This window comes from Carettochelys insculpta, chromosome 7, assembly GCF_033958435.1.
Source record: "Carettochelys insculpta isolate YL-2023 chromosome 7, ASM3395843v1, whole genome shotgun sequence".
Taxonomy (NCBI): domain Eukaryota; kingdom Metazoa; phylum Chordata; order Testudines; family Carettochelyidae; genus Carettochelys; species Carettochelys insculpta.
This window is the reverse complement of record NC_134143.1, coordinates 67,005,628-67,026,149: the sequence shown is the minus strand read 5'-3', so window position 1 is coordinate 67,026,149 and position 20,522 is coordinate 67,005,628.

Sequence of the window (20,522 nt, the reverse complement as noted above, 5' to 3'; positions counted from 1 at the left end):
ATTCAGGGAGAGAAACTTCTACAACCCAGTAAGTAAAAATAACTAAGTGGATGGCTGGAGTTCAATCAAGCTGATCAAATATTTATTATAAAAAAATGGGTATTAACCTGTGTTAACAACCTAACAACTGAGGCTCTCTGTGCTTCACTTCAGAACCATGTAGTTCCTATTTGTGTGGTGTCAAGGTGAAGCAAATATTGATAACACAATATGGAGTCTTTCATCACCCTGGTGGCAGTCTTGAATCCAGTTCAGATTAGCAATTATTAAAATCTGAGACAATGTGACCTAGGTTAAATGAGTTGATGGCTTCTGTTCCTAGTGGATAATCTACCCACATGAAAAAAGCCCAACTCCTTCATCTTTGGTTGCTTGGTTGCCAGCTTCTGTAAAAATACCAGGGACTGAATGGACCAAAGATATCTGGATCAAGTCTATGGCATACAGAAGCAATGGGGCAGCATGGGGAAGCTGCCCACCTCAGCTGTGTTGTGGATAAATTAAAGCCTTCAAACTCTAGTGCTCTTGACTTGGCAAATTCTCAAATGGGGAAAAAGTAGTAAACCTTCTTAAACTGTTGTGAGAAGGCTCATATATTCTGATGGGGTTGTTCCACCAGCCTTTATGCTAATGCCCCAGCCCCAAAGACAAAGGCTTTGTGCGGTCTGCATTTTAGTCAGTATTCACCTCAGTAGAAAGGTGAAATCGCATCTTGGAAGAAGTAGTTTGAGAGATTGAGTTCATAGATTCCTTCCTCTCACGCTGCTACGTCTCTCATTTGTTGCAGTTTTATCCAGTGAACCACCAGTTGCCCAGTACTGACTCTGCACAGCTGGCCTAATGCTATCAGTGGTAGTAACAGAGAGAGCCGTGCTAGTCTATATAGCATCAAAACAAAAAATAAGTCCATTAGCACTTTAAAGACTAACAAAATAACTTATTAGTGATGCGCTTTCCTGGGACAGACCCACTTCTGATTTGAAGAAGCGGATCTGTCCCACAAAAGCTCATCACCTAATAAATTGTTTTGTTAGTCTTTAAAGTGCTGCTGGACTTCTTTTTTCCAATCAGTGGTAGCAAAAGCACCAGGTGGAGAAGAGCCAGCCCCCATTTATGCCTCTAATGCATGGCTGTGTGCAAACACCACAGTCCTTGGCTAACCTGCACACTTGCTGCTTGAGGAAGAGAACGCATGAGTTTCCGTTGGAGTAAACACTCTGGTGTACCTCCAGGTAGAATGCACACGTGTATGTAAAATTTGTGGATGATACCAAGCAGGATGGGATTGTATGTGCTTTGGAGGCTAAGATTACAATTCAAAACAACCTGGACAAACAGGAGAAATTATCTGAAGTGAATAGTGAATAAAAAAAAATTCTTTAAGGACAAATGGAAATACTCTGGTAGGAGAGAACAGTCAGTTGCAAACAAAGAAAATGGGAAATGACAGCCTGACTAGGAATGCTATGGAAAGAAATCTAGGGGTCATAGTGGATCACAAGCTAAATCTGCATCAACAGTGTGATGCTGTTGCAAAAAAAAAAAAGCAAACATTCTGGGGTGTATTAGCAGAACTGTTGTAAGAAAGACAGGAAAACTTATTGCCCTGTATTGCATGCTGATTAGGCCTCAAATGGAGTCTTGTGTCCAGTTCTGGGTGTCACAATTCAGGGGAGAAAATGGACAAATAGGAGAGAGACCAGAGAAGAGCAACAAAAATGATTAAAGGTCTAACAAGCATGACTTCTGAGGAAGTTTGAAGAAATTGGTTTGTTTAGTTTGGAGAGCAGATCCGGGGGGATGAGGGGATTCTCAGAGTGCTCACCATTTGATTTTTGTTTCTACTGCTGCTGTAGATTTGCACATGCCTGGGTGCACATAGAAAAATTCATTCCACACATGGATGGAAAAAGCCATAAATGGATGAAAAAGTTTAGAGGAACATTGATACGAGGCAACCCAGGTTGCAGGGCAAATGGTAACACCGCTCCTCGCTGGTGTGGATTGCACCCCAAAATGTCATAGCCTCCAGCATTTGAGCTAAAGTTGAATCTATTTTTCCCAGGACAGTCACAAAGAGAGGAGGAGAAGCATTTTAGCATGTCACACCCAGTAGAGGTGAAGCTGTTTGGATATAACCTCTCTGTCTTAGCCTCACCCCAACCTCTCATCGCATTACATCAGGGAAGGCAGACGACACAAGTCTGCCTATGCTCTAGGAAATGTCATCAGCTCTGATGACATTACTATAATTTAGAGTAGTGACATTGTGTGTCCAGTATTCCCTCCCTGCGCAAACCATGCCTCTGTAGGGTCTGCCAGGGCACTTAAGAGAGATGGCTTTGCAGAAGCTGCTGCCTCAGGACTGCTCTTTAGTATTTTCTTCACAGACTGAAAAAGTTAACTGAAAAATACCTTTTTTCTTTTTAATTGCATGAGAACTGTGTGTATCAACAACACAATAAAAAGAGAGAGCTGCTGGCTTGCAAACAAAAGCTTTTCACTCCTGTTAATTCTGGGCCCCAGAGCTTTCACAGTTAACATGTCCCTTCAAATTGGACTCTACATTTTTTCATCACTAAAATGCTGCCACACTTTCTCAGCAGACTTTTGTAAATCTAGTGCTGGGTGCAGTTAATGGCCAAACACTTCAGGTTGGCTTCTCACCCTCATTTAAACCAGGGTGCTGTAAATCCAGAGTAACCCCATTAAAGCCTAAGAAGTTATTCTGTGTGCACCGGTGGAACGAAAGGGCAGCATTTAACTCTTGCTTCGTTGTCTGTTTCTGGATTAGTTTTTTCACTTTGGACTCCAGTTTGAAGCAGCAGACTCTGACCTAGATCTCAAACACCCGCTGTTCCCAACATTATGGCATGAAAATGCCTTAGACTCTGCTGAGTTAGTGTTTTGCTAAACTCCAGCAGGAGTTTTTGTTTGAAAGTCTTAAGGGCCTTGAGTGGATTTATTGGACTAAACGGAGTGTGTGAGGCACGTGATGTGCCGCTCTTGAGCTATTGCTATACACTGGAGCACAGCTGTACCCTCTTCATTGTTTCATTGTCTTCCTAGTTTTTAAGTAACAGAGAGAAAGACGCGCTAGTCTATATACTATCAAAACAAAAAAGCAGTCCAGTCGCACTTTAAAGACTAACAGCACAATTTATTAGGTGAGCTTTCATGGGACATACCCACTTCTTCAGACCATAGCAATACCAGAACAGACTCGATATTTAAGGCACAGACAGCCAAAAATAGTAATCAAGGTTGACAAATCAGAAAAAAACCTATCAAGGTGAGCAAATCAGAGAGTAGAGGGGCAGAAGGGGAGGAGTCAAGAATTAGATTGTCAAGTATCCAAAAGAGCCCCTAAAATGACCCAGGAAATTCCCATCCTGGTTCAAACCACATGTCAATGTGTTGAATTTGAATATAAAAGAGAGTTCAGCAGCCTCTCTTTCCAAACTGTTGTGATAATTCCTTTTCAGTAAGATGCAAACTTTTACGTCATTAACAGAATGGCCCATCCCATTAAAATGCTGGCTGACAGGTTTGAAAGTCAGGATTGTTTTTATGTCTGTTTTGTGCCCATTAACTCTTTGTCTAACAGAGTTTGAAGTCTGTCCAATATACAAAGCATCTGGGCATTGTTGGTGCATAATGGCATATATGATGTTCATTGAGGAACATGAGAATGTGCCTGTGATTCTGTGAATAGCCTGGTTAGGTCCAATGATGGTATCTCCAGAACACATATGTGGACAAAGCTGGCAGCGGGCCTTGTTGCAAGGAAAAGTTCCAGGACTGGTGTTCCTGCGGTATAGACTGTGGTTGTGGGTGAGAATCCTTATAAGGTTGGGAGATTATCTGTAGGAGAGAACAGGCCTGTCACCTAGGGCCTTCTGGAGTGTGGCATCTTGATTAAGGATAGGTTGTAGGTCTTTAATAGTACATTGCAGTGGTTTGAGTTGGGGGCTGTAGGTAATGACCAGTGGTGTTCTGTTCTTGGCTTTTTGGGGCCTATTTTGGAGTAGCTGGTCTCTGGGTATTCGTCTGGCCCTGTCGATGGTTTTGTTTATTTCTCCCGGTGGGTAATTCAGGTTTATGGATATTTGGAAAAGATCTTGTAGTTTTTGGTCTCTGTCAGTAGGATCAGAGCAAATGTGATTGTACCTAAGGGCTTGACTGTAAACAATGGATCTAGTTATGTGTGCAGGATGGAAGCTAGAAGTGTGTAGGTAAGTATAGCGATCAGTGGGTTTCTGGTAGAGTGTGGTACCAATCAGGCCATCCTTGATTTGTACTGTAGTATCCAAGAAATGTATCTTTCACGTGGAGTAATCAAGGCATAAGTTGATGGTGGGGTGCAGATTGTTAAAGAGTCTGTGGAATTCTTCTAGAGTCTCTATACCATGGGTCCAAATCATAAAGATGTCATAAATCATAAAGCTGCCAGCTTTGTCCACATACCTATTCTGGAGATACCATCACTGGACCTAACCAGGTTAGTCACAGAATCACGGGCACATTCTCATGTTCCTCAACTGATATCATATATGCCATCATGTGCTAACAATGCCCAGATGCTTTGTATATTGGACAGACTTCAAACTCTCTTAGACAAAGAGTTAATGAGCACAGAACAGACATAAAAACACTTCTGATCCACAAACCTGTCAGCCAGCATTTTAATGGAGTGGGCCATTCTGTTAATGACTTAAGTTTGCGTCTTACTGAAAAGGAATTTTCACAATAGTCTGGAAAGAGAGGCTGCTGAACTCTTTTATATTCAAATTCGACACATTAACATGTGGTTTGAACTGGGATGGGAATTTTCTGGGTCATTATAGGGGTTCTTTTGCATACTTGACTTAAGCTAATTCTTGACTCCCCTCTACTCTCTGATTTGCTCACCTTGATCATTTTTTCTGATTTGTCAACCTTGATTACTATTTTTAGTTCTCTGTTTCTTAAATGTTGAGTCTATTCTGGTATGGCTATGGTCTAAGTGGGTCTGTCTGACAAAAGCTCACCTAATAAATAATTTTGTTAGTCTTTAAAGTGCTACTTGACTGCTTTTTTTGTTTTGATAGTTTTTAAGTGTGTGTTACATGTTAAAGGGGTCTAAGTAGCAAAGGGATGCAAGGCAGAAGAGACAACTGATCTGAGATGTAATTCATAGCTCTGCCGTAGGCTACCAGTGTGACTTAATTGCTGTGCCTGAATTCTCTATCTGTAAAATGGGGATAATAATTAATAATTGCGTTCCACTCACATCTAAAGGTTCAAACCAAGATACCCCTATTTTTCTAGGAGATGGACAAAGGCACTCTAAGGCAATAGCTGCCCCCCAAGAGTTTGCTATCTAAACAGACAAAGCTAGTATGTGGAGGTGAGAAATGAAGTAACTTGTCCCAGGTCACACAGCAAATCAGTAGCCAAGCCAGGAACATAACTGAGTCTGTTGGAGCCAGCTCAGTGCCCCAGCATTTGATGGATAATTCTTTCTTTTACCCACCCTTTGTCTGCTTTGTCGATATAGAACGTTAGCCTTCAGCCTTTCGAGCAATGCAGTGCTGATCTCAGTGCAGTTCATAATGCCCAGAATGTTCAAACTGGATTGCCTGTGGGCTGATTCTGAGTGGGAGCAGTGGCTACCCAACTGTATTAAGCAAATATTTTAGGGATGAAATTCATAGATACTAGGGTCCAAAGGGACCACTGCACAGTCTGACTTTCTGCATAGCACCAGCCATAGGACTTCTCAGGATAATTTTTAGAGCAGGTCTTTCAAAAAAATTGGATCCTGATTTAAATAATGACAGCGGGGAAGAATCCACCACAACCCTTCATAAATTGTTCTAATAGTTAATTATTCTCACTGCTAAAAATTTATGCCTTATATCCAACCTAATTTTGACTCTTCGTCAGAAGTATGGATCCTCATCTGGAATTATAAACCTACTGACTATGTCAGAGTAATAACCATTCATTTCTATCCCTCTACTGTTCTCTCCCCTGATTATATTACCCAAGGACCAGAAGACAGCTAACATAACGCCGATATTTAAAAAGGGCCGTAGAGGTGACCCTGGTAATTACAGACTAAGTCTAATATCCGTACCAGGCAAATTAGCTGAAACAATAGTAAAGAATAAAATTGTCAGACATGTACAAAAACATAATTTGTTGGGAAAAAGTCAACATGGTTTCTGTAAAGGGAAATCATGTCTTACTAATCTATTAGAATTCTTTGAAGGCGTTAGCAAACATGCAGACAAGAGGAATCCAGTAGATATGGTATACTTAGATTTCCAGAAAGCCTTTGACAAAGTCCCTCACCAAAGACTCTCATGTAAATGAGGTTGTCATAGGATAAGAGGGAAAATCCTTTCATGGACTGAGAACTGGTTAAAAGACAGGAAACAAAGGGTAGGAATAAATGGTAAATTTTCTGAATGGAGAAGGGTAATGAGTGGTGTTCCCCAATGGTCAGTCCTAAGAACAATCCTATTCTACTTATTTATAAATGATCTAGAGAAAGGGGTAAGTAGTGAGGTGGTAAAGTTTGTAGATGATACTAAACTGTTCAAAACATTCAAGACAAATGCGGACTGTGAAGAACTTCAAAAAGATCTCACCAAACTGAGTGATTGGGAAACAAAATGGCAAATTAAATTACATGTGGATAAGAGTAAAGTAATGTACATTGGAAAAAATAATCCCAAGTATGCATTCAATATGATGGGTGCTAATTTAGCTGCAACTAATCAGGAAACAGACCTTGGGGTTATCGTGGATGGTTCTCTGAAAACATCCACACAGTGTGCAGCAGCAGTCAAGAAAGCAAATAGAATGTTAGGAATTATTTAAAAATGGTTAGAAAATAAGACAGAATATTTTACTGCCCCTTTATAAAACTGTGGTATGCCCACATCTTGAATACTGCATACAGATGCAGTCTCCTCACCTCAAAAAAGGTATTTTGGCCTTAGAAAAGGTTCAGAAAAGGGCAACAAAAATGATTAAGGGTTTGCAATGGGTCCCATATGAGGAGAGGTTAAAGAGACTGGGACTTTTCAGTTTAGAAAAGAGGACACTGATGGAGGATATGATAGAGATATATAAAATCATGAGCAATGTGGAGAGGGTGAATAAAGAAAAGTTATTTATTTATTCCCATAAGAATTAGAGGACATCAAATGAAATTAATGGGTAGCAGGTTTAAAACTAATTAAAGAAAGTACTTTTTCACACAGTGCACAGTCAACCTGTGGAACTCCTTGCCAGAGGAGGCTGTGAAGGCTAGGACTATAAAAGAGCTCAAAGAAGAGCTAGATAAATTCATGGAGATTAGGTCCATAAAAGGCTACTAGCCAGGGCGTAAGAATGGTGTCCCTGGCCTCTGTTTGTCAGAGGCTGGAGATGGATGGCAGGAGACAAGTCGCTTGATCATTATCTTTGGTCCACCCCCTCTGGGGCACCTGGCACTAGCCGCTCTCGGCAGATGGGATGCTGGGCTAGATGGACCTTTGATCTGACCCAGTAATGGCCATTCTTATGTTCTTAATTTCATTCTTCTTCTAAACTACTTGATCCTTCCTGGATTTGATGAACCTGCTTAAGTTCTGACATTACCTGAAAGAACCAAGGTTGGGAGAGACTATCCTGCATGCATTCAGGTAATTTCAGAAGCTAACCTACACAAATAGCTTGCTGATAGCCAGATGCTACTTGGGACTGACTTAAGCTGTACTCAATGTTTATTAATTTCTAGGCTATAGGTTCGTTCATGATTGAGATCCTTTCTGTCCAGTATGAGAATGGAAGACATAAAGAGCTTTGCTTGGTGACTGTTCCTATGCCATCGAAACAATGCAGCACCATGCACATCATTTAGTATTAAAAGAGTGGTGCTGTTTGTTTTCATTGAATTTTTATTGAAAATTTCCACATGTGCCACAATGCCGTTTATTTTGTAAAACCACTTAACCGAGAAAAGAAATGGGGTATGGGAAGGAGGGAAATGTACTTGTCAGTTTTCCTACATAAGCCTTTTTTAGATTTAAATGCAATTCACAGCTAGTAATGAAGTCTGACCTTTTTTGTCCTTTTCCCTTCAGTTCTTTTTCCCCCACAGTATAACTGAAACTGGAGAGAGAATGGGTTTCCAATTCTGACAGAATTCTAGTTATTGTCTCAGAATGGTGGAGTAGAAATGTTAATTTGTTATTGATATTAAATCACACTGTATTATATATAATTTTTAAAAAGTTTCCAAATTGATGATTACATACAAGATATTACATACTCCTGCAACACACAAAGGTGTTTATGGATGGGGCAAAGGGCTGGTTGTTGTGGGTGTGTATAATTACATCGTAATTTCTTGCTAAATGGGAGATTGGATGTTAGCGAGAGACAGCATGCAAAGCCAGCTAATAAAAGATATAAAATTTGTTGAGAGAAACCAGTCTGTTTTACAAAAGGGATCAGCACCTTTAATCTGCATGACAATGACCTTGTCTGAGCTTTTCCTTGGCCCTGCTGAGTTTGTATGAGTATCACAAGCACTTGCAGACACAGCACAGTGCATTTCAGCTGTGGATCCCAATACATCTGCAGACCCCTACCATCTGCACTCATTGTCTGCACTGGGACCTCACCAAGCACGCATGGCTAAGCTAACAAGTTCTCGCTTTGTGCTAAATCACATGCATTTGCTTTAAAGGAGACGACAGTACAAATGGCCATTTGAATGAGCATCTTTTTAAAACTGAAATTTTCTTTACATTGGGTGACTCAAACTGACTGCCCAACAGAAATACATTACTTTTAGATGGAACCTCTTAGGAATGGGCAAGAGGAAACAGTCAGAAAAATCACAATCAAGGATCAAAAACAACAAGTCCTGTGGCAGCTTATAGACTAACAGGTATTTTGGAGCACAAGCTTTTTGTGGGCAAAGACCCACTTCATCAGATGAACGAGTGCGGGGGGTTTCAGAAGAGGGTCAGATTTATTTTATTTATTTATTTATTTTTGCCAGTGACAACAAGATGCTGTTTTGCGGTTAATGGGAGGAGAGTTAGTTTTGAAAACAGTTCTGCTTCTGCTTGGTAAGAGATACAAGGTGGACGGAGGAATATACATATTTTTTCACCCCAACGTCTCTTGGTGAAAGACAAAAAAGTTTTCAAGCTTACACAAAGCTCTTCGGTCAGAGTAAGCTCCAAAGCTTCCACCTTTTCCCAACAAAAGTTGATTCAGTAAAAGATATTTCCTTACCCATGTGGTCTCTAATATCTAGGGATTGATTCAGGTACAATAAAGCTGCGTACAACATGGAAAAGGTACTGTTTTAGGTTTTTCTGTTATGGTGCATCCTCTTTGTTAAGTCACGCTCTGCTCAAAGTTTAGTCTTAGACCAGGTTTGTGTAATCTTCATAGCCTCATTAAAGCCAGTTTTCCTGACGTTGACCAAAATCTTGAACATCAGTGTCCTAAAACAACTAGGATTCATCTTCACAGGTTGTAAAGTGCTTCAAGATAGCCCCACACCCAAGGAGCTATCTTTGTGCTGTGTTTTGTATAGTGTACTGATTCTTGGCTGAGGCCACTAGGTCCTACTGCAGTACAAGTGATAAATAAATAATAGCCTTGTTTAGTGAATTGAGCACAGAGCTGGGACTCAGGTTCTAACCTTCCCAGGTCATTAATTGTATATGAATTTGGGCAAGTCACTCATGGTATTGCCACCCCCAGGACCAGGACTAGGCTTTGAATCTGTGATTGTATTGTGCTACCTGGAGATTGTGAATAATATTTTAACTCCTGGTCTTTGTAGTCACGTCCATCTGGTGTTAATGGGTGGGGAATTACTTCTGCTTGGTATAGTGGTTTGGTGATCCTCCCTCTCGCTCAGGCTCAGAGGGAGGCCACGCCTCCTTATTATATCAAATAAGAAGCAGTCAATTAGTAAGCTAGGGCTCTGGGCTTCAGGTCAGGCAGAGCAATACAGTTATTGTCTAGCCTCCTGATTTGGGCAGACAGTGACTTGCAGTCTAGGGGCTCTGATCCTTTGAGTGGAGCAGAGCAAGGAGCAATCTCTACCTGCAGCTTTGGGCTGGATCAGACAGCAAACACAGTTGGGGAGGGTGTGGTGGGGGACTGAGCAGGACAGAGCAACAAGCCATAAAAAAGGCACAGGCCTTCCAACCTCAGGTGACTAGGCTGCTCCAGGGATGGGGTTGGTGGTGTAAAGATCCAGATCCACCCTATTCTCCCAGAACTAGGTTAGCCCGGAAGCCACTGAAACATGCTGACTCATTTCCCAGCAGCACAATTGAATTAATGGCTGGTTTCCCTCAGCCACTTCTTGTCCCACCCTCATTGGTGTGGCTACATAGTTTGTAGATCCTCAGTTTCCTTAGTACAGAGGGGGATGAAAGTCTTGGCAACTCCCTTCCACATTTAATCTCCTCCAGGGGCAGGATGCTGCACAGCTTGGCTTCAGGCAGCCTTCAGCTACCTCAAGGGGGGGATTACAAAGAGGGTGGAAAGAGGCTGTTTTCAGTGGTGACAGATGCCAGAACAAGGAGCAAAGGCCTCAAGTTGCAAGGTGGCAGTCGAGGTTGGATATTAGGAAAAATTATTTCACAAAATGGATGGTGAAGCACTGGAATAGGTTACCTAGAGAGGTGGCAGAATCTCCTTTCCTAGAGGTTTTTAATCCTGGCTTAACTAAGCCCTGACTGGAAAGATTTAGTTGGGGCTGGTCCTGCTTTGAGCAGGGGGTTGGACTTGATGACCTCCTGAAGTCTCTTCCAACCCTGTGATTCTATGGTCCAGAGATGTCTGCCTCCTTCCTTGGCTCTGAACCAGCTGAGCTAGAGGGCTGCTTCTTACACTTCCTGTCCTGTCCCTTTGCTTCTGTTGCAGTAGGAGGGGGCTGGGGGCTGGTTGTCAGGTGGCATGTGATGATTCCTCCCCGTGAAGACCAAAGGACAGTTACGGTACTTCGCTACACTTGGAAAATGTCTAGAGAGACAAGATAAGTGAGATATTTCCATGCTCAGTTCCATCATGGTGATTCCCCTGCAAGAATTGCCTAGCAGATGGTACAAGCTAAGCAGAGCTGCAGCCTCTGATATAAGCAGCCTTGCTTTCATTTGGATATAACTGATGTTGTCAGTGTTTTTTATGCATGAAACATAGCCATAGTCTTAAAGGAGAACAATAACACAAGAAAGAACCAAAATAAAGTATCTAGAAGTGTGCATCTCCTTTTGTAACAGGCTATACCAGAAATGAATACAAAATGCATCTGCCTTCAGCAGGCTTCCAGAAATTTAAAGATGCAATATGCAGAACAGTTCAATAACAAATACATACCTAACATGCACCACAGAACCCACTAAAGGAAATATAGAATCTTGTAATCCAGTCTAGACAGCTAAGTGAATTAGATCAGTAACAGAGAGAAAGCTGTGCTAGTCTATACACTATCAAAAAAGCAGTAAAGTAGCACTTTAAAGGCTAACAAATTAATTCATTAGGTGAGCTTTTGTGGGACAGACCCACTTCTTCAGACCATAGCCATACCATATTGAGTCTGTTCTGGTATGGCTATGGTCTGAAGAAGTGGGTCTGTCCCACGAAAGCTCACCTAATAAATTATTTTGTTAGTCTTTGAAGTGCTACTTGACTGCTTTTTTGTTTTGAAGCGAATTAGATGTTTGTTTGCAAAAACAGTAACTTTCAAAAAACCAGTTAGATGCTTCAGCCTTCCTGGACACTTAGTAGCTGACTTGAAAGTTGCCATATGTGAGCAAGAAGTCTTCAAAAACAAACTGCTGCATGAAACTGCAGAGCTGGAATTTATATGCAAACTTGACACTAACAGACTAGGAATGGCTATCTCTCTACAATTTTTCCCCTTTTGCTATTCTCACCTTCTCATCAGCTGTTGGGATTGGGCCACATTCACTCTGATTGAATTGGCCTCTTTAGCACTGGTCCTCCCCGCAGTACTGTAATTCTCTTATGTTTGCATGTGTATCTATATCCCTGCCAAAGTGAAGTTTCTACATCAGCATTTGATAAAGTGAGCTCGAGCCCACAAAAGCTGATGCCCTAATAAATTGGTTAGCCTTTAAGGTTTCACAGAACTCATTGTTTTAAGGACAAAACACCATCCTGAATCCAAAAATTAAATGTTTTGTTTTGAAACTGCTAACATGAAATGTTGATGCTCTTTTCAGAATTTTGTTAAGTTTGTTTTTACCAAAATGATTTGGCGACATTGATAAGTGTGTGCAAAATGTTGGTATCAATCCAAATCTGCCTATTTCCTCCCCTGCAAAAATTTCATCCAGTTCTGTCCCAGTGACATCTGTCTATTCGGGCAATTTTCAGGGCCTTGCTGCTCTCGTATCCATATGCAGCTCTGCTGGTGACAGCAATCATGAGAGAACTAGTGCAGATGTGATGCCAGGAAATTGTGTTCAGGCCTGCTCTTTTTGTAGGTAATTTGTTGATAAAACACCTGTGCAGTCCCTTTAAAATGCTGTGGCAGTGCTGTGCCCTGGCTCTGCCTATGGCTCTGAGGGAGTACGGGCCAGGGCTGACTGTCAAAGCCGCTCCCTGTGCACCCTTGGCACTGCCTCTTCAGGGAGCGAGAAGCTGGGCCCTCCTCCCACCTTGCCCCTGGGCCCAAGGTGGCTGTGGGACTCACTGCACTAGAGTCAAGCTGAGGTTAAGCATGTGATTAAATATGTTGCTGAATACGGGCCTGAATAAATACAGAGAAATATGGATGAAGCTAAGCTCCATGAGTCTACTCAAATGTGGATCAAATCCTTCTTATCCTAAAGCTTTAGATAAATCTCTCCAAATAGTACCTCAACAATAAAGGCTTGAATTTGGCCCATTATTGTCTGATGGAGTTATAAGATGACATCTCCAAGTTCTGCAGGCGCTCAAGTGCCCTAGAGGTGTGTGTTCAGCCTCCCCATGCATGATGTTCATTGCGTTGTTTGGTAGTTTGTTGCTTCCAAGTCAGGTAGCTTTGTTGGGCTACGTCTACACGTGCACACTACATCGAAATAGTCTATTTCGATGAATAACATCTACACGTCCTCCAGGGCTGGCAACGTCGACGTTCAACTTCAACGTTGGGCAGCACCACATCGAAATAGGCGCTGCGAGGGAACGTCTACACGCCAAAGTAGCACACAGCGAAATAAGGGTGCCAGGAACAGCTGCAGACAGGGTCACAGGGCAGACTCAACAGCAAGCTGCTCCCTTAAAGGGCCCCTCCCAGACACAGTTGCACTAAACAACACAAGATCCACAGAGCCGACAACTGGTTGCAGACCCTGTGCATGCAGCATGGATCCCCAGCTGCGGCAGCAGCAGCCAGAAGCCCTGGGCTAAGGGCTGCTGCACACGATGACCATAGAGCCCTGCAGGGGCTGGAGAGAGAGCGTCTCTCAACCCCTCAGCTGATGGCCACCATGGCGGACCCCGCTATTTCGATGTTGCGGAACGCAGATCGTCTACATGTGCCCTACTTCGATGTTCAACTTTGAAGTAGGGTGCTTTTCCCATCCCCTCATGGGGTTAGCGACTTCGACATCTCGCCACCTAACATCGATTTCAACTTCGAAATAGCGCCCAACATGTGTAGCCGTGACGGGCGCTATTTCGAAGTTGGCGCCGCTACTTCGAAGTAGCGTGCACGTGTAGACACGGCCTTGTTGTTATGTCTGGTAAAAATCTCCTGGATAAACCACAAGAGGAAATATCTTGTAAGGAAGAAACCCCTTGAGTCAGGCATGGGTTTTTTTTTTATACATCTTCTGTTTTCCACATTTAAATTTGCTTCCCCTTGAATATATTGTGGCAGTCATGCTTAGAAGGTCAAAGGCCAAACTGATATGTTAGTATCTTTGACAGTGCATTTATCACCATAGTATCTGAACACTGACTATAGGCACTTACCAGAAAACAGGCAAGCCCTGAGTGGCGTGGACTATTTTGCAGGGTAGAGGGGATTGGAGGTGGATTCGATAGTAAGGTGGGGTATGGTTAAGGAGCTTTTAAGCTTATAATCACCTGACCCCAGGAATGGCTATTCTGCTTTGCTTGCAGATATGTGCTCTTGGGAGAAATCTTCTGTACGGAGCACATGAACAATGAGCAGTTGCTGACCAGACTACCTACATGCAGTTTTTGCACAATACTGAGCCTGCTTTAGGAGTACGGGCCAAGCTATGTCCAGCAGACTTAACTTTTCAAAATCATTTTTGTAGCTGGGTTTTAGAAGGGAAAATTCATCAGATCCATGATTTGGGTCTGATCAGTTTTTCATTCCCCAGCCAAGCCCACAAAAGGGATTTTCTCTGCCATAGCTCTCAAATTTCTGAAGCACACAAGTTGCTGAATATCTGGAAAATTTAAATTAAATGGTGCAGTGTCCAATAAGGGGAGAGAAGAGATTCTGGTATGCTTGGAACATTCCTCTACGTTATTCTGTGTCCGGCATCTGAATTAAAGGCCTTTGTTCTATGTGGATTCAGCCATGCTCTCATTTGTGTGTGGTATTTTGACAACTGCCTCTAATTTGATAGATGTGATTAAAGGATTCATTTTAGGATTAGCCGTCATTATTTCTCTGGCCCTGAGGGAATTACAATACTCCTTAGCTCTCCATTAACCAAAAGGCTGTCAAAGTTGTAGCTAGTTTAGCCCTTTATTCTTGCTATCTGTCTTCAGCAACCATAAAGGACATTCCTGCTGGCCAACCAGCTGCATAGACTGAGGAGCTTTCATATAACAATCCCACCCTTTTCCCAAGCAGAGATAATGCCTATGTCTTGACATCTCCTTTTATCCCATTATTTCTGTGTTGTGTTGCATATATTTTCTGCCTATATGAATTACCTTGACAGCTAGATAATTTTGTGTACTGTTTGCGTTTACTAAGTTACAACTGTTGGAACAGTTATTTAAAAATAATAAAATTGGGACTTTTTTTATCTTCTTGAATTCTCAGTAAGAGGGTCCTTGCTGCTCCCACTTCACTTTATTTCCATTACGTTTCTTTTCTCCATCAGTTGTTTTTTCAAATGTGTTTGCATGAGGTTTAAAAAAAAACTAATATTTTTGATGCTACCTTTAAGAAAATAAACTTGATATCCTGGATGATTAGGGCCAGGTAGTACAACCTTTCCTCACTTTCGTTCCAATCAGAAAAATGTCTAACCACATGTTCAACCTTTGGCATTTCGTTAGCCTGACTGAAGTAAATGGCATGACTCATATGCTTAAAGTTAAACACATACTCAATGACTTGCTGGAGTCCTAATTCAATAAAGCATGTAAGCAAGTGTATAAGTCCATTGCTTTCAACAGAATACTTAAGGACATACTCAGTTAAGCAAGTGCTGAAGTCCCTTTGTCCTCAGTGAGACTTGAACATATGTTTAAAGTTCAGAGCACGCTTCAGTGTTTTCCCAGCTAGAGACAGGCTGCTGTACTGGGGTCGAAAAAACTCCATGCTCACCTGCAAGGCCTCCATCTAAAACTGTTCATGAGAGTAAATGTGAAAGGATTGAGGCCTTCAATACAGAGGCCCATTATGACCATCCACTTTAGGTAGATTGATAACTCTTAAGCAAAAAAGTGTAGATGGGGATTTTATGCAGTACTAACTAAAATATTTTTATATTTTCCTTCTAATAGTTCAGAGACAAAAACTTTCTTTTTAAAGTTTCTCCTCCACTGCAGGATTTAAATTGGGAGACTGCTGCAAAAAAGAAAAGATAATCTTTTGGCTGTTATTTAAGAACGCTCCAGACTTGTGCTCAGGTTTCCTGCACTTGAAGCCTCATCCTATCCAACTAATTTTGTCCAGGTTTGTGCCCTCTTGTATTTGCTGTCTGTGACCATTTGAGCTGCAGTTGTGTAACTTGCACAAGTGCTTGTGCCTAGTACATGTTGTGTTTGTGCACTCAATAGTTTGGTCTAGGCTAGTTGTCAGTTCTGTTTATTAGTGTATTAGGCCCCCAGAGCACTGACTAGACTCCTTTTTTGTCATGTACTTTAATAGTTTTTGAATAAATAGATCAAAGACAGTGAAAGCTTCACTGACTTCCTCAAACTTCTTCCTGTTTCCAAGTTACACTGCTCCAAATGGGAAACAAACGTGAAGGTAAGCCAGCGTGTCCTGGTGCAGTGCAGCACCAAGAGAGTGCCCAGTTGAGAGCAGGGCTCTGGATGCTGCCAGCCACCACAGACAGCTTGCTGGACATGGGTGGTCTATCCCTCCCTTTCTACCCTCTTCCTTCACAGGAGCCCAAAACATGTGCCCTCTCCCACTGCCCCTGTGGCCTCTGACCCCAGTGCTCGATGGCTGGAGGGAGGCATGGGAGAGGGAAGGCCCTAGCTCTGTTGGCCCTGAGCTAGTACTCACAGCCCCTGAACAATGCATCCAGACTCCAGCCCCAGTGTGTGGGCAGCTGGACAGCATGGTTGCTGTGCCCCAGCCAGCCCTGGGGATATAGCAGCTGGGCAGTGTGCTGGTCACACTTACAGCCCTGAGCTCGCCCCATGCTCTGAACCCAGGAAGCAGATGCTGCAGAGGCGGGGGCAGGAAGCATGGCTGAGCAACCCTAGGTGACTGCATGGCCTTAAAGCACCCTACCAGTGACTCAAAACCCTCTTTCCTCCCTGCAACTATCTGGTGCACCACATGTCCCCCACAGTCTGCTGAGGTAGTTAAAATGTCCTGCAGCCTGGGGAAGATAGAAGGTTGTTCCAGGCATGACAGCGCAGCTTGCGCTGTCATAGTAACTTAATGTTCCTTCTCCTGCTTCTTCTAGGCTGCAAAAATGAACATGAATCTGCTTAGAATACAAAGAATTGATAAGGAACACATGCTACCTCATTGTGGGCACAGGACTGGTCAGTATGCAAAACTGCTGTGTGGTGCCATGATTCCAGATTACTTACAGGTGGCTTGGTGTGGAAAGGTGTCCTATTGTGGAAATCTGACTAAGGCAGGCTTCCCCAAAAACCTCATAAAAAATCTTAAGGAGTACCTGTTTGAAGCCTTTATGGAATGTGCAAGGAGAATTGGCACTCTCTCCCCAGACACATTAACCAGTTGTTCTAGAGGCCCCGGGCTGCGTAGGCACAGTAGCCGCAACAGATTATACCCTATTGCTGTACCCCCTTTGTAGTATTATTAAAAATGAGTCCTCACCAGAAGTGCCCTCACCACCAGCAAGGTCCAGCTGCAAAAATGTCCTGGGATTAGAGGAAGGCATCCAACATTACAAACAGCTCCTGGCTGTCTGTGAGATCAGCTGCCTGGTGACCATTGTCATCCTCCCCCTTTTCCTCATCCACCATGTCCACTTTGCTGTTGCCAGAGGATTCCTAAGGAATGTCTTTGGAGGCATCAACAGACTGAGTAAGGAAGGTGGGTGGGTCATGCCCTAGAATCCCATTCAGCTGCTTATAAAAGCAGCACATTTGGGGAGATGACCCAGAACGTCCATTTAGTTATTATGTCTTTTGGTATGCCTCCCTGAGCTCCTTTTATTTTCAGATGGCACTGCGGCGTGTCCCTCAGGTACCTCTTTTCCTCCATGCTCTGTGAGGTCTTTGCATGTCTACCTTCCTGTTGCTGCTTCATAGCTTCACAGATTCATCTCTTCCCCCACCCCTAGCAATGAGGTCCTGGATCTCTTGCACACTCCATGCTGGAACTCGTCTGCACCACTGGGAATTCATGGCCAGATGTGCTGCTCAGGTGCGCCGCCTGCTCTGCGTGCCATGATGGCCACACAGGAAATGAATTCAAACTTCCCAGGCTGCTTCCTACAACTCTTCACATCTGGAGAGCAGCAGAGCTGAAAGTGATGGCCAGAGTGGGCACATTGGGGCACTGTGGAACACATCAGGAGACCAAAAAAGCTGAATTTAATAGTGCTCCATCTACATTACCCTAAGGTAGATGGAGTACAAAAGTCAATCTTAGGAGCCCTTAAAATTCACAGAATGACCTGTGAACAATGATTTGTTATAAAATTGACCTAAGTCACCTAAATTTGAATTAATCTCCTTATGTGGACCAAGCCTAAGTCTCTCTGTGTCCCATGTGTACAATGGAGATAATGGCCTTGCTCTACCTCACACGGAGGTTATGAGGACAAAATAAAGGCTTTGATTCTGTAGAAAAGGAGGACATGTCAGTACCTAGACAGATAGGATGAGGACCTACGTGCAGGAAACCAAGTACAAGCCTAGACAGTTCTTTAATACAAGTCACTCATTGTAAGAGTGCTTAAGCAAACCCATGAACGGAAGCCAGAGCACAGGGCAGATTCTTATCGCATTTTCAATCCTTGATGGTTTGTTAGAATGTTTTCCTACTCTCCATTGTTTGCAATGACTCTCAGTGAGGCTTAAAAATAAACCCTATTTCCCCACTGACTTTGTCCTTTTCCATGTTGGCCAGCCTTGATTTCCTGTCCTGCTAGAACAGCCTGAGACAAAAGCAGCCTTTTTACTTTGTTTATTTACTTCCTCCCTGTTTGTGTTCAAATATCATTTGGTAACATCACCCCACCTTTGGGAACAGGGCTTACTAAGTAGCTGCTGCTGCAGTTCTAAAAAGAGCCCCTATGAGCATTACATTATGGTCATAAAAGCCTACCTAAATTAACCATTTATGTTTGTGTGTGTAACACATTAATGAATGAGTGATGGATTTTACTATGCATGGGTGATATTAACACTTAGGTCCTTGAAAATGCTAGATTGTGGTGCAGAATAGCCTAGAGCAAATAGACAATGCTGGGGCACCAGATTGAAAGAGAAAGGGTACATCTATATAGTAATTTTTAGCCCTACAGCCCAAGCCTCAGGAGCCTGAGTCAGCTGACATGGTCCTGACATGTTTTTTTTATTCTAGCATAGACCTACCCTGAGCCACTATGCTTGTGGGTCTTCCGTTGTTGTATGGCTGTCTCCTAAGGGCAAGTCTACACTACGGGATGGATTGATGGGGTGGCAATCAAGCTAGCCTAGTACAGATATGATAAATCAACTGCTGCTTGCTCTCCCATCAACTCCAGTACTCCAACTCAATGAGAAGAACAAGAGGAGTTGATGAGACAGAGAGAAAGCATGGTGGAATCTCCATCCTTACAGCTTTTTAAAACCAAGCTTGACAGAGCCATGGCTGGGATGATTTAGTTGGGGTTGGTCCTGCTTTGAGCAGAGGGTTGGATTAGATGGCCTCCTGAGGCTTCTTCCAACCCCAATTTTCTATTATTCGGTGTGATGGCAGAACTACTGGATTCAATATCTTCCCACGCCATGCCACCATGCCCTGGAGAGAGAACACAGAACCTTCCCCAAAGATCCCAGAGGGTAGAGAGTCCCTCACACAGACACTGGCATAGCTACTCCTCCCACAATCTCCACCCCTGGAGAGGTCAAGTGTGGGTTATGAACAGGAAGAGGACTTCCAACCTCCTGTGATTATCTGCAGCCATTCTGCATCCCAGGAATTCCACTAAACCTTCCCAAGTTATACCAATTCAACTGTCAAACTGGGGGGAGGGGATGGGACCATACTGATTCACAAGGTCTCACTTGTCTCTCTTGTAACTTTATTCAGTTTAACACGCACTTCCTCCCTTCCCATTTTGCCAGGACAGTTGCCAACACTTCAGTGCCCAGTGACCATCAGGACCCTTCCCTCTGGAGAAATGACCCACAAAGCAAAGAATAATAAGGGCTTTTTAGCTCAGCATATGCTTTGCTACATGTCTGTAATTCAGATGAAGTCAGAGGATTTGATGAAGCCAGAGTATGCCTCTTATGGATGAGAATCAGAGGGAATATAAATACTTAAAACCAGAGAGAGCAGCAAGTGTTTGTGCATGATGGCAAATTTCAGTCCAAATGATGCAAAACCCACACAGACCTCCAGCACGATCAGAGATTAGTCCAGACGCAAGAACCCAAATTGGTGGTATAATCTCCATATATAAGGAAAGCCACCTTTGCCTTGGCTTCCATAAGCCACTTTGTGCTGCTGCCCACCACTGAGTTTCTAAAGACTTCATTATTCCTGCTACTGTCTTGCAATTCTACTCTCATGAATTTAGTTAGAATTTAGCTAGCTGGCCAGCTGAGCCCTGACCTTGCTTGTTAGGCAGCTGCTCCTTTGCTTGGTAAAGAGCTAAGTGGCTCATAAATGCAATAATTAATAAATGATTGACACACATGGTCAATGATTAACCCCCCCCTCCTATAGACCCTTTTTCATATGACTAACAGAACCCAAAACAAGTATCACTCCTACTCTATGGAACTGACATGACTTTCCTTTTCTCCAGGAGTTTAGCTTAAAGTCTGATCTTTCCACTGACCAAATACATTTTAGTGGGGGTAAAAAAATATACTTGACACATTGGAATTTAGCTGTCTGGATTAGATGCATG